General features: G+C 40.7%; 1 protein-coding gene across 1 annotated transcript in view; it reads left to right on the top strand.

Annotated features, from left to right (window-relative positions):
- Positions 1-15,719, top strand: part of LOC122478354 (transport and Golgi organization protein 1 homolog) — a 318,345-nt gene that overhangs the window by 239,895 nt on the left and 62,731 nt on the right. The gene's annotated exons all lie outside the window — the stretch shown is intronic.

A 15,719-nucleotide genomic window follows, 5' to 3' on the forward strand; every position in this document is an offset into this window, starting at 1 on the left:
AAAAATAGAATAAAACCAAACCAAATAAAATAAAATTAAAATTAAATAAAATCCAAATCTTGAAGAAGTAAAACTTTCACACTTTGTAGATTACATGACACTATATATAGAAACCCTAAAAAGTCCACCCAATAACTGCTAGAACTGACAAATGAATTCAGCAATGTCACAGGATACAAAATCATTGTAAAGAAATCTGTTGCATTTCTAGAACATAATGAAACAGTAGAAAGAGAAATTAAGAAAACAGTCCCATTTACAGTTGCACACCAAATAAGATATCTATGAATAAATCTAACCAAAGTGGTGAGCAACCTATACTCTGAAAACTATAAAACACTGATGAAAGAAATTCAAGATGACACAAAGAAATGGAAGGGTCCATGGACCCATTCCATGCTCATGGGTCAAAAGTACAAATATTGTGAAAATGTCTATACTTCCAAAGCAATTGACACAATTAATGCAATCTCCATCAAAACACCAACAACATTTTTCTCTGAACCACAACAGTCCTAAAATTTGTATGGAACCACAAAAGACCCCAAACTTCAGAGTAAACATTCTTTATGTGAAGTGCTAATTATGGATGGTATTATGCCTCTGGATCTTCTGCTCCAAAACACTTTAACTCTGGCCTAAGCATTTGAACAAACGTTAGACATATCCCAACCAAGGATCATTCTACAAAATACATTCTACAAAAGTACCCTCAAAACTTTGCAGATTATGAAAAATATGGAAAATCTAAAAATTGTCATGGCCAAGTGGAGCCAAAGGAGACAGGATGACAAAATGTAATGTACCAGCTGGGATGAGTCTGGAACAGAAATCTGAGTAAAAATATAAACTTTAGTTAATAATAGCATATCTCTTTGGGATATTGATTGTGATAATGTACCAACTCATATGACATCAATAGAAAACAGTTTGATGTATGTAGACACTCAGTACTATCTTCCTAATTTTTTTGTAATTAGAAACCCATTATGAATGAAAAGATTAGTAATCATGGTTTTATTTTTTCAACACATAATATTATACAACTAGTTCTAGTATTAGTTACTAGTGATTGACATTTACCTATTCTTATTGTTCTTACTATCTTTAATTTAAATAATAGCATTCATGTTACAGAAAACTGAATGCACAATGATATACAATTCATAGAAACATCTCCTTTACATATTTTAAGAACATATATATATGTGTGTGTGTATATATATATATATATATATATATATATACACACACACCACTGTATTATGTGGTATGTAAATTAACTGTTTTTCTTATCTTGAATGAGCATGTCATTGAATGGCTTTCCATAAAGGTGGTTATCCTAGATAATGAATGATACTCAGATTTTACAGGATGTACTTCACATCATGCCTGAACATTTAAAAAAAAAAAATGTAAAAATGGCCAGATGATTCATTGTGACTGGCTCACTTATTCTAAAGAATCCTTGTTTTAATATTTTCTTTTTTTTTTTAAACGTTTATTTATTTTTGAGACAGAGAGAGACAGAGCATGAACGGGGGAGGGGCAGAGAGAGAGGGAGACACAGAATCTGAAACAGGCTCCAGGCTCTGAGCTGTCAGCACAGAGCCCGACGCGGGGCTCGAACTCACAGACCGCGAGATCGTGACCTGAGCTGAAGTCGGACGCTTAACCAACTGTGCCACCCAGGCGCCCCATTGTTTTAATATTTTCATGCATATTTTTAGCAGGAATAAACCAGAATCAAATATTTCCAAATCAAAGAGATATTCAAAGACTGGAAGAACGATAGTGAGTTCAAGGGGTTTCAGAAGGAAAAGATGTGACCATGAAGTGGCAGTCACAGGCAAGCAGCTTTCTCTGAGCCACTTAAACAGGTTTGCATGAGTGGATGTCCATCACAGCATGTGACTTGCCAAAGGGTAAGACCCAGAAGTACAAGAGGGAAAGACAACGCTTTAGGAAGAGGTGACCTGGAAGGGTGCTTCTGTGCCTAAGTGATGGCTCAGCAGCCTGGCTGGGCGTCCCTGGGTCAAAGATTTCAACAGGCCAGCAGTAACGTAGACTCACAAAGTTCTTAGTAACTTAGATCAAAGTAACTTAGACCCACAATGATCTTAGAGTCACAGAGTTGATCTTCATCTATGATTAGGAGATGGTCATAGTTCCACAGGATATGAAATTGGGCCAGCAGTAGATGGCTAAAATATTATTTAAGAGCATATTTTTAATAAAAAATGGATGTGTAAAAATTTGGGTTCGGAATTTTAAGAAAAATCACAGGCCCATCATGGAGTTACTTACATTAAGGCCCCATGTCACCAAACCTAGTTTCATTCCTGTAGGAATGTAACCTTTAACCAGTCAACAAAGAATTTCCTAGTCAGTGCTGGAAATTTAACTGATAGATCCCTGCCATTCCCCTCAGGGAGGCCATCTTGCCTAAATAAGGTATTCTGTGCCACTATTTTTTTTTCAGTTTATTTATTCTGAGAGAGACAGAAAGAGAGCACATGCAAGGGAGGGGCAGGGAGAAAGGGAGAAAGAGAATCCCATGACAACGAGGTCATGATCTGAGCCAGGATCAAGAGTCAGACACTTAAGCAAGCCATCCAGGCACCCCAAGAATGTGAATTTCAAAGGTTAGCAGGCTTGGCTGGGACACAGCTCTGGGGGCACTGGCCTACTCCTGGAGAGAAGGCAGCAAACTACTTGCAGGCATATGGCATGGAAACAGTGGTCTGTACAACGCCTGGCACACAGTGGGGAGATTATACACTCATCTTGGAGAGCATCCCTGTGAGGCAGTGTTCACAAAGAGGGGACAAAGGAACTGGGACAGAGGAGCTGGGTGACGCCATTTCCTTCCTCTGCCCCCCAGCATAAACACAGAGCCACCTGCTGGAAACAAGGCAATTCCCACACTGACTGCCTAACCTGCTTAGACCAAAGACCACACGCTGTGCTCTGGCAAGACTGGCCTTCCAGGTCAAGCTTGCCTCCATCCTAATGGAGCTGGCCCCCTCCCCAGAAGACTAGCAGAAGCCCCTGACCACACCACCTCTCTTGTCCAGACAGTTGTGCAGGGCTTCACTTCTAGTGGCAGTCGTTTCAAGTCTCATTTAACAAGCAGATCAGAGCAGACCTAGATAAAACTCACCATGTTCTGGCCAAGGACCATACATTGCCCATACAACTGGCCTGAAGAATAGTGCAGCCAGAACACAAAACAGTGCATGCAACACACACCACAGACACTCCCTGATGTGCCAGGCCCTGGACACTAGATGACATCCTCTTCATAAAGCCATTCATCTCACAGGCAGGTAACATAAGGAGCTTTTGTAACACAGAGAGGCAAATACTCAGCCAAAATGCCAAGACAAGAGGAATGCATCCCAAATCAAAGAACAAGATAAGGTCATGGCCAGAGAAATGGAAGGAACACTTCCAAATTCATTCTATGAGGCTGGCATGGCCTTGAGTCCAAACTGGACAAAGACCCCACTAAAAAGGAAAACTACAGACCAATTTCCCTGATGAAACTGGATGCAAAATTTCTCAACAAAAATTAGCAAATCGGATCCAACAATACATAAAAAGAATTAATCCCCACAATGAAGTGGGATTTATTCCTGGGATGCACAACTGATTCAATGTCTGCAAATTAACAGATGTGATACATCACATTGATAAAAGAAAGGATAAAAACCACATGATCCTCTCAATAGATGCAGAAAAAGCATTTGACAGCATCCTTTCTTGATGAAAAAAAAAAAAAACCCTCATGAAAGGAGGAATAGAAGGATCGTGCCTCAACATCATAAAGTCCAGATATGAAAGTCCCACAGCCAATATCATCTTCAATGGGGAAAAGCTGAGAGCTTTACCCCTAATGTTAGGAACACGACAGGGATGTCCACTCTGGCCACTGTTATTCAACATACTGTTGGAAGTCCTAGCCTTAGCAACCAGAAAACAAAAAGAATACAAGGTGTCCAAATTGGCAAGGAGGGGTCAAACTTTCCCTCCTGGCAGATGTAATACTCTCCTTGGAAAATCCAAAAGACTCCACCAAGAAACTGCAAGGACTCATATAGGAATTCAGGAAAGCCTCAGGATATAAAACTCAATATACGGAATTTGATTGCATTTCTATATGCCAATAATGAAGCAGCAGAAAGAGAAATCAAGGAATTGATCTCATGTACAATTGCACTGAAGACCATAAAATACCTAGGGATCAACCTAACCAAAGAGGTAAAAGACCAGTACACTGAAAACAATAGAGGGGCACCTGGGTGGCTCAGTCAGTTAAGCACCGACTTCAGCTCAGGTCATGATTGCCCAGTTTGTGGGTTCAAGCCCTGTGTCAGGCTCTGTGCTGACAGCTCAGAGCCTGGAGCCTGTTTCAGATTCTGTGTCTCCCCCTCTCTCTGCCCCTCCCCTGATCATGCTCTCTCTCTCTCTCTCTCTCTCTCTCTCTCAAAAATAAGCATTTAAAAAAATAAAAGAAAAACAACAGAATGAAAGAAAGAAATTGAAGAAGACACAAAGAAATGGAAACACATTGCATGCTCATGGATTATGAGAAGAAATATTGATAAAATGTCAATACTACCCAAAACAATCAACACATTCAATGCAATTCCTATCAAAATAACACCAGCATTCTTCACAGAGCTAGAACGAACAATCCTAAAGTTTGTATGGAAACAGAAAAGACCCAAAATAGCCAAAGTAATGTTGAAAAAGAAAAACAATTCTGGAGACATGCCAATTTTGGACTTTATGGTGTTATACAAACCTGTAATCATCAAGACAGTATGGTACAGACACAAAAACAGACACAGAGATCAATGGAACAGAATAGGGAACCCAGAAGTGGACCCTCAAACACATGGCCAACTCATCTTTGACAAAGCAGGGAAGAATATCCAATGGACGAAAAGAGTCTCTTCAGCAAATGGTACTGGGAAAACTGGACAGTGAGAAGAATGAACCTGGACCATGTTCTGAAACCACACACACACACACACAACCTCAAAATGGATGAAAGATCTAAATGTAAGACAGGAAACCATCCAAATCCTAGACGAGAAAACAGGCAACCTACCTCTTTGATCCTGGCCACAGCAACTTCTTGTCATGTCCCCAAAACCAAGGGAAACAAAAACAAAAATTAACTATTGGGATCTCAAGATAAAAAGGTTCTGCACAGCAGAGGACACAATCAGCAAAACTAAAAAGCAGCAGAATGGAATGGGAGGAGATATTTGCAAGTGACATATCACATAAAGGGTTAATATCCAAAATCTATAAAGAATTATCAAACTCAACACCCAAAAACCAAATAATCCAATGAAGACATGGGCAAAAGACATGAAGAGACACTTTAACAAAGAAGACATCCAGATTGGTCACACATGAAAAGTTGCTCAACCTCACATGTCATCAATGAAATACAAATCAAAACCACAAGGAGATATCCCCTCACACCTATCAGAATGGCTAAAATTAACACCTCAGGAAAAGACATGTGCTGGCAAGGATGCAGAGAAAGGGAACCCTTTTGCAATGCTGGTGGGAATGCAAACTGGTGTAGCCACTCTGGACAATAGTATGGAGATTTATCACAAAAACTAAAAACAGAACTCCACAATGACCCAGCAATTGCACTACTAGGTATTTATCCAAAGGATACACAAACGCTGACTCAAAGTGGCACATGCACTCCAATGTTTACAGACGCATTATCAAAATTAGCTAAATTATGCGAAGAGCCCAAATGACCATTGACTGATGAATGAAGAAGATGTGGTATACTGATACAATGGAATATTACTCAGCGATCAAAAAGAATGAAATCTTGCTATTCGCAACAACATGGATGGAACCGGACTCTATTATGCTAAGCAAAATATGAAAGAGAAAGACACACATCATATGATTTCTCTCATCTGTAGAATTTAAGAAATAAAACTGATACACATAGTGAGAGGAAAGCAGAAATAAGATACACAGAGAGGGAGTCAAACGATAAGAGACTCTTAAATATAGAGAACAAACGCAAGGTTCCTGGAGGGTTAGTGAATAGGGGAATGGGCTAAATGGGTGATGGGCATGAGGGGGGGCACTTGGGATGAGGACTGGGTATTTTTTGTACTTGATGGATCACTAAATTCTACTCCTGAAACTGGATTCCACTATAAGATAACTAACTTGGGCTTAAATTTAAAAATAAATAAATAAATATTAAAAATAAATAAATAAATGTAATACCAGTCAAAAGAAAAGAATATTTAAATCAGACTCTTTGAGTGGAAATGAAAGACCAAAAGTGATACAGACAACAAAGGATCAGAGAAAACATCAAGAAACAATGGCAAAACAACTAATAAAATGGCACTGAATATATATCTATCAATAATTACTCTGAATGTAAATGGACTAAATGCTCCAATCAAAAGACATTGGGTACGGTGTCAGAATAGACAAAAGAAAAAAAAGCAAGCAAACAAACACACAACAAGACCTATCTAGATGCTGCCTACAAACCCTTATTTGAACCTAAACTCATCTGCAGACTTAAAGGGAGGAAATGAAGAAATATTTCTCATGCCAATAATGTCAAAAGAAAGCCAGTAGCAATACTTATATCAGGCAAAATAAACTCTAAAACCAAGACTGTATTTTTGTACCCTTTGGATAAATACCTAATAGTGAAATTGCATGCACCCAATATTTATACCAGCATTATCAACAATAGCCAAACTATGGAGAAAGCCCAAATGTCCATCAACCGATGAAGGTATAAAGGAGGTGTGGGGTAGGTGTGTGTGTATATATATGTATACACATATATACATATAAATGTATATACATATATACACACATATATACATATAAATGTATACACATATGTATATATAATGCATACATACATACAATGGAATATTATTCAGCCATCAAAAAGAATGAAATGTTGCCAATTGCAATGATGTGAATAGAGCCAGAATGTATTGTGCTAAGTGAAATATGTCAATCAGAGAAAGACAAATATATGATTTCACTCGTGTGGAATTTAAGAAACGAAACAGAGGACAACATGGGAAGGGGCAGTAAAAGAGAAGAGTGGTAACAAACCATATGAGTCTCTTAATGATAGAGCAAAAACTGAGGGTTGATGGAGGGAGATGGGTGGGGGATGGGTATTAAGGAGGGCACTTGTTGTGATGAGCACTGGGCATTGTATGTAACTGATGAATCACTAAATTCTACTCCCGAAACCAATCATGCACTGTATGTCACCTAAAGCTTAAATTAAAAAAAATAAAGCTGTAACAAGAGATGAAGACAGACACTATCTCATAATAAAGGGGAAAACAAACAACAAGTTCCAACGATTATAAATTTTTATGCACCCAACATACAACCACTGAATATAGAAAACAATTAACAACAAATGTAAAGAAACTCATTTATAATAATGTAAGGATAGTAGAGGTCTTTAACACATCACTCACATCAACAGACAGAACCTCTGAGCAGAAAATCAACAAGGAAACAATGGCTTTGAATGACACACTGGACCAGATGGGTTTAACAGACATATTCAGAACACTCCATACTAAAATGGCAGAATACACATTTTTTTCAAGTGCACATGGGACATTCTCCAGAATCGATCACATTCTAGGTCACAAATCAGGCCTCAACAGATACCCAGAGACAGAGATCAGACCAAGCATCTTTTCTGACCACAAAGCTAGGAAACTTGAAGTCATCCATGAAAGAAAGAAAGAAAGAAAGAGAGAGAGAGAGAGAGAGAGAGAGAGAGAGAGAGAAAGAAAGAAAGAAAGAAAGAAAGAAAGAAAGAAAGAAAGAAAGAAAGAAAGAAAAATAAAGGCCACAAATAAAGGGTGGTTAAACAACATGCTACTAAACGAATGGGCCAACCAGGAAATCAATGAGAAAATACACTGAAACAAATGAAAATGAAAATGAAAATGAAGATGCACTGGTAAAAACCTTTGGAATGAGGCAAAAGCAGTCTAAGATGGAAGTATATATAGCAATACAAGCCTACCTGACAGAGCAAGAACAATCTCAAACAATCGAAAAATACAACCAAAGGAATGAGAAAAAGAACAATGCAAGACTAAAGACAGCAGAAAGAAGGAAATAATAAAGATTAAGGCAGAAATAAGTGATAATAGAAACTAGAAAAACACTAGACCAAATCAGTGAAACCAGGGGCTGGTTCTTTAAAAACAGTAATCAACTTGAAAACCTCCTAGGCAGACTTTTCACAAAGAAGAGAGAAAGGACTCAAGTAAATAAAATCACAAATAAGAGAGGAGAAATAACAGTCCACAACACAGAAATACAGTTAGAAGATAATATTAGGGAAAACTATAGGCAACAAATTGGACACTCTGAGAAATATGGATAAATTCCTCGAAACACATAAACTACCAAAACTGAAACAGGAAGATACATAAAATCTGAAACCAGAAAGAAATTGAATCAGTAATAAAAAAATATCTCCCCCAACACAAGAAGAGTTCAGGGCCAGCTGGCTTCACTGATGAATTCTACCAACCATTTAAAGGAGAGGTGATATCTATTCTTCTCGAATTATTACAAAAAATAAAAAAGAAGGAAAACTTACCAATTCATGTCATCAGGCCATCATTACCCTGATACCAAAACCTGATAAAGACTCCCCTAAAGCAGAAAACTGCAGGGGCCCCTGGGTGACTTGGTTGGTTGACTGTCCAACTCTTAACTTCAGATTAGGTCATTATCTTGCAGTTCCTGGGTTCAAGTCCCACATTGGACCCTGTGCTGACAGTGTGGAGCATGCTCAGGATTCTCTCTCTCTCCCACCCCTCTGCCCTCCCTCACCTTTATATACTCTAAGTAAATGAATAAAGATTTAAAAATGTATTTAAAATTTTTTTAAATAAAACTGCAGACCATTTTTTAAATAAAACTGCAGGCCTGCTGAGTATGTATGCAGAAATTCTCAAGAAAATACATTCAAACTAAAGTCAGCAATACATTAATAGAATCATTGACCATAATCAACTGGGATATACTCCTGGGCTGCAAGGGTGGTTCCACATTCACAGATCAATCAACACGATGCACCACAGTAATAGGCGAAAGGATAATAACAATATGATGCTTTCCACAGATGCAGGAAAAGCATTTGACAAAATGTCACATGCATTCATGATAAAAACCCTCAGCAAAGTAGATTGAGACTCAACCTACCTGCACATACTAAAGGCCATCTGTGAAAAACCCACAGCTAATCTCATCCTCAATGGGGAAAAACTGAAAGCTTTTCCTCGAAGGTCAGGAACAAGGCAGGGATGACCCCTCACACCACTGCTACTCCACATAGTATTGGAAATCCTAGCCACAGCAATCAGACAACAAAAAGAAATAAGGGGCACTAAATCGGCAAGGAAAAAGTGGAATGCTCGCTATTTGCAACTGACATGATGCTCTCTATAAAAAACATGAAAGACCCCCATAAAAATTGCTAGAAGTGATACATGAGTTTCACAAGTCACAATATACAGAAATCAATGTACAGAAATCTATTGCGTTTCTATAGATGAATCATGGATTAACAGAAAGAGAAAGTAAGGAATCAATCCCATTGACAGGTGCACCAAGTACCACAACATACCAGGAATAAACCCAACCAAAGAGGTGAAAGACCTATACTCTAAAGGGTATGAAACACTGATGAAAGAAATGGAAGAGGACACAAAGAAATGAGAATACATTTCATGTTCATGGATGAGAAGAACAAATACTGTTAAAATGTCTACACTCCTCAAAACAATCTACACATGTAATGCAATCCCTATCACCCTACAAAACATTTGTCACAGAACTAGAACAAGTAATCCCCAAATTTGTATGGAACGACAAAAGACCCCAGACAGCCAAAACAAACTTGAAGAAGAAAAGCAAAGCTGGAGACCTCACAATTCCAGACTTTAGGTTATATTACAAACCTGTAGTGATGAGAACACTGTACTGGCAAAAAAAAAAAAAAAAAAAAAAAGAAAGAAAGAAAGAAAGAAAAGAAGGAAGGAAGAAAGAAAAAGAAAAACACAGAGACACATAAATCAATAGAATGGAAACCCAGAGATGAACTCACATCTATATGGTCAATTAATCCTCAACAAAGCAGGAAAGAATATCCAGGGAAAAAAAGAGTGTCTTGGGGCACAGGGGTGGCTCAGTCACGGAAGCATCTAATTGTGGATTCAGCTCAGGTCATGATCTCAGCGTTTATCAGTTTGAAACCCGTGTCAGGCTCTGCACTGACAGTGTAGAGATTCTCTTTACAGTGTGGGATTCTCTCTCTCCATTTCTCTCTGCCCCTCTTCTGCATGCTCTCTCTCTCTCAAAAATAAATAAATACATTTAAAAAAAGTCTCAACATATGTTTTTAGAAAAACTAGACAGCAACTTGCAAAACAAAACAAAACAACAGACCACTTTCTTACAACATACACAAAAGTAAATACAACATGGATAAAGACCTACATGTGAAACCCAAAACCATAAAAATCCCAGAGGATAACACAGGCAGTATCTTCTTTGACAATGGCTGTACACACGTCTTTATTGATATATCTCCTGAGGTAAGGGAAACACAAGCAAAAATGGGACTTCATAAAAATAAAAAACTTCTGTCACCAAGGAAATAATCAACAAAACTAAAACACAACCTACAGCATGATGATATTTGCTAACGACATCTGATGAAGAGTTAGTGTCCAAAATATATAAAGTTATACACACCCAAAAAGTGAGAAATCCAACTGAAAATGGGCAGAGGACACGAATAGATATTTTCCCAAAGAAGACATACAAATAGCCAAGAGACACATGAAAAGATGCTCAACAATACTGCTATTCTGGGAAATACAATTCAAAAGTACAATGAGATAACTCATCACATCTGTCAGAATGACTGAAATCAATGAATGACGAAACCACATGTGTTGCCAAGGATGTGGAGAAAGAGGAAACCTCTTGCACTGTTGGTAGGAATGCAAACTGGTGCAGCCACTCTGGAAAACATCATGGAGATTCCTCAAAAAATTGAAAACAGAACTACCTTACAATCCAGCAATTTCACTATGCAATATTTACACAGAGAATACAAAAATAATACTTCAAAGGGATATAGGAGCATTTTCTACAACAGCCAAATTAAGGAAACTGCCCAAGTTTCCATCAACTGACAAATAAATTGAGATGTAGTATATGGAATGGAATATTATTTAGCTGTAAAACATGAAATCTTGTCATTTGCCACGAGGTGAATGGAGTGAGAGAATGTTATGCTGGGTGAAATAGGCCTGTCAAAGACAAATACCGTATGATTTCACTAACACATAGAAATGAAACAAAACAAAGGGGGCGTGGTGGGGGGATGGAGGGAAGGAGACAGTGACAAACAAACACACTCTTAACTAGGAAACAAACTGAGGGTTTCCACAGTGGAATAGCGGGGGGATGGAGAGGGGAATAGATGAAACAGGTGATGGGGATTAAGACCTGCACCTGGGATGAGCACCCAGTGACGTCTGGAAGTGTTGCTCTATATTTACACCTGAAACTAATATTACACTCTACCTTTACCACCTGGAATGTAAACTAAAAAATAACCTAAGGTTAATGACACCTACCTACCAGGTTTTCTGTAGTTTTCAACCACTTCACTAATTGGAGAAATAACCATGAAAATTTGTAAAAGCATGTATGATGTGGGGGACAGTTTGTGCCCTTACCTCGGTCTTTGGTTCCAGCAGGACTCGGAAAGTGGGTCCCAGCTCATTCTTCTAGACGGTCCTGAGATGAATATTTCATGTATTCACATCCTAACTGAAAGCAGCTCCCGGTCTTCTGAATTTCTGTCAGGATTTCTCCCCCAGAAACCAGCCTGAATCTGGAACAAACCATCCACGGCATCCATGATGTGATGTCGTGAGACCCCTCGATCCACAGGTCCTTTAATAAAATACGTCTTGTTCAAATACTGTCCAGGAAAGTGAGGAATGAAACACGGGAACAGCCCACAAAATGCAAGGGCCTGTGCTGCTGACCGACTGGCCAGTGCCCAGGGAAGCCACCCAGGGCCCTCTCCTCAACACTCAGTGCAACAAGGCAGCTTCTCTCTGGCGACTCCGGAGACACCAAGTTGCTGCAAGGCTCCCAAGGTCTCCCCTGGGGAGGGCGGCAGAACCTGCTGGAAACGCAGCTCTGGTCTCTGTCCTGAGGCAGTGGCAGAGGCCCTGAGAGCTCTGGGAGCAACAGAAGCCCTTCCTGCTCTGAGGTGCCCTGGGTCAGAAAAGCCGATGGGGCGCCCTCTGCCGCAATTACCGTGCATAGAAAGGAGCCTGCCCCCAGGGTGTGGTGCTCGCACGCCCTCTGCTGGCCACCATGGGAATTCCTGCAATGTTGAAGGCCTAGGCCCTCAGCTGAGGGACTGAAGGTGTTCTGGGCAAATAAGCCTGTTCTCCACATTGGGAGGGGTCTTAGTGACAGGGCCTGGGACACTAAGAAATCTTTTCCTTCCCCTTTCTTGTGAGTGAAGAATGAAACCACATTTACTTATGTAATGACATCATTTGTAACGCTTGCAGCAAGGTTCACAGAAAAATAGCCCACCTATTTGCACATGCTGAACAAGAGGTAATTGTGTTTACCACCAAAATACTTAGGTTAGATAAAGAATTGACACCTTTGGGAGAGAGATACCAGCTTCCAGCTCTGGAATGAATAAGTCCTAGGGCTACAAGGTACAGCCAATGGAATAGAGTCAATCCTGTAATAATAAAGTTGCATGATTTCACATGATAGCTACACTTGTGGCTAAATACAACATAATTTATAGATATATGGAATGACTACACTTTATGCCTAAAAGTAATACAACAAATGTGTGAACAATATTTCAATAAATAATCGACATCCTTTACATTATTTTTAATTTCTCCTTCTTTGCCATTAAAAAGTCATTCCTGGGGCGCCTGGGTGGCTTAGTCAGTTAAGGTCCAACCTCAACTTAGTTCATGATCTTGCAGTCCATGAGTTTGAGCCCCACGTCAGGCTCTGTCTGACAGCTCAGAGCCTGGAGCCTGCCTCAAATTTGGCGTCTCCCTCTCTCTCCCCCCTCCCTAGTTGGGGGTCTCTCAAAAAAAGAAAAAAATATATACATTAAAAATTTTTTTAAAAATCATTCCTAATTTAGACTCTGTGAAATTCCATTTATCCCACATTCTCTAACATCACCATCTTGATGTTGAGAGCTTCTCTGAAAAGTCACTAATAACATCTTTGATGGACACTCGTGACAGGTCAGAATGCAACTTACAGGGAGCTACATGTCTGTTATGACTTTACTGTAAGTATCCTTGGCTGATATTTTCAAATTATGAAAATGAGCGGGTCCCAGCTCATTCTTCTAGAAGGTTCTGAGAGTCAACATTTGGCGTCTTCATTTCCCAACCGAATGCGGCTCCTGTTCCTCCGAATTTGTGTAAGGATTTCTTCCCCGAAACAAGCCTGAACCGGGAACAAATCAAGCTCAGCCTCTCTGACGTGGCCTCACGGGACCCCCTGAATCCACGGATCCTCCAGGGAAATACCGGCAGGGGAAATGAGGAACAAACCACGGAACAGCCCAGAAAAAGCGAGGGACTGTGCCGCCAACCGACCACCCGCGCTTCCGGGGAAGCCGCTCAGGCCCTGCCTCCCCCGCCTCGGGACTCAGCCCCACCACCTAGGAGACGCCAAGGGGCTGCAAAGCCTCCAGGGTCTCCCCCAGGCCCGGGGGCGGAACCTGCTGGAAACGCAGCTCTGGCTCTTTGCCCACACTCAGAGGCACTGGGTCCTCAGAAGCAAGGAAGCCTTTCCAGCTCGGGGGCGCCCTGGACCAGAATAGCCTAGTGGGCGCCATCTCAGGTCACCACTGCCCACGCAGAGGCCCGGCCCCTCCCTGGGCGTGTTGCGTGCGCGCCCTCTGCCGGCCGCCGTGGGAATTCCTGCAATGCTCAAGGCCATGGCTGCTCAGCTGGAAGTACTGAGAGTGCAGCTGGTCCAGTGAAGCCTGTTCTCCTGGTCAGGAAGGGTCTTAGCGAAGGGCTGCGGACACAAAGAAACCTTTTCCTTCTCCTTTTTACTGAGTGCAGAATGAAACCGAATTTATTGACATAATGATATCATGTGTAATGCTTTAAGCAGCATTCGCAGAAATACAGACTGCAAATTGACACCTGCTGACCTACAGGTCATGGTGTTTAGCACCAAAATGCTTGGGTAAATAAAAAAGTTGACACCTCTGAGAAAGAGATACAGGCTTCCAGCTATGGAATGAATAAGCCATTGGGATCCAAGGTACAGCCCATAGAATAGCGTCAATCCTGTAAGAAAGCGTTGCATGCTTCCGCAATATAGCTACCCTTGTATAGGTACCTGGAGAGCGTAATGTATACACACGGAATCACCATGATATATGCCTGAAACTAATACAACATGGTGAGTCTCTTATATTTCAATTCAAAAATGACAATATTTTTAATTTCTCCTTCACCATTAAAAATTATTTCTAATTGAGAACATATGAAATTCCATTTATACCACATTCTCTAACGTCAACATCTTGATGTTGAGAGCTTATTTTTCTTGTCAATAATGTCTTTGAGGACACAAATGGGACAAGGTCAGAATGCGCATCTAGAGGGAGCTACACATCTGGTATAAATTTCCTGCCTCTATATGGGTAATTTCAATGAAAAGTGCTTTAGGGATGAAGATGGATGAAATCATTTCCATCAGACTCATAGGTAGATAATTGTGCCTTCAAATAATAATTGCCATCTCTTCATATCAGAGGAAGGCTGGGTGAAGACAAGGGTTTCTCTTTTGATCTAAGAGAAGGCTGTGGTGTTTTAAACTGCTCACCTACCATCCAGAATCCAGAGATTAGCAGCCTCGGCCTTCTGCTCTGTGCAGCCCTGTCCAGGAAACGGCACCACATCTCCTGTGTCCCCCTCTCCCCTGTCATGTTTTAGCGCAGGCCCTGATCACAGTGGATGAGAATCCTGTTTAGAGAAGCTGCTCATGCTGACCTTTACTGGAGCACTGCTGTTCCCAGCCACCGCAGGGAAGCATGTGGACAGCCAGATTTTGAGCCCTTGGTGGCCCAGCCATGACCCCAACGTGGATGGAAGGCTGGTTGCCTCCATAACCTGGGAGGAAGGAGGGCCAAGCAGGAGTCAGGGGCTCTGGGGCAGAACGCATGGGCTTTGAGGACCCGGAAAGAGTCACATGCTTACACCCAACTCCTCCTTGGTGGTGCGAGAGGAATGGGTATCATGTCATTGACATCTGCCCTGCCAGTCCCTCAAAAAGGAAACGGTGGGGGGCGGGGCGACTTGGTGGCTCAGTCACTTAAGTGTCCAACTTTGGCTCAGGTCATGATCTCAGGATTTGTGAGTTTGAGCCCCACGTCAGGCTCTGTGCTGACAGCCTGCTTTGATTTCTGTGTCTCCCTCTCTCTCTGCCCCTCTCTCAATTGTGCTCTGTCTCTCTCTCACTCAAAAATAAACATTGCATCAAAATAAAAGATAAAAACAGAAAACACTGAGAGGAATATGGGCCATTATAAGACT

The sequence above is a fragment of the Prionailurus bengalensis genome, unplaced genomic scaffold, assembly GCF_016509475.1.
Source record: "Prionailurus bengalensis isolate Pbe53 unplaced genomic scaffold, Fcat_Pben_1.1_paternal_pri Un_scaffold_53, whole genome shotgun sequence".
NCBI lineage: Eukaryota > Metazoa > Chordata > Mammalia > Carnivora > Felidae > Prionailurus > Prionailurus bengalensis.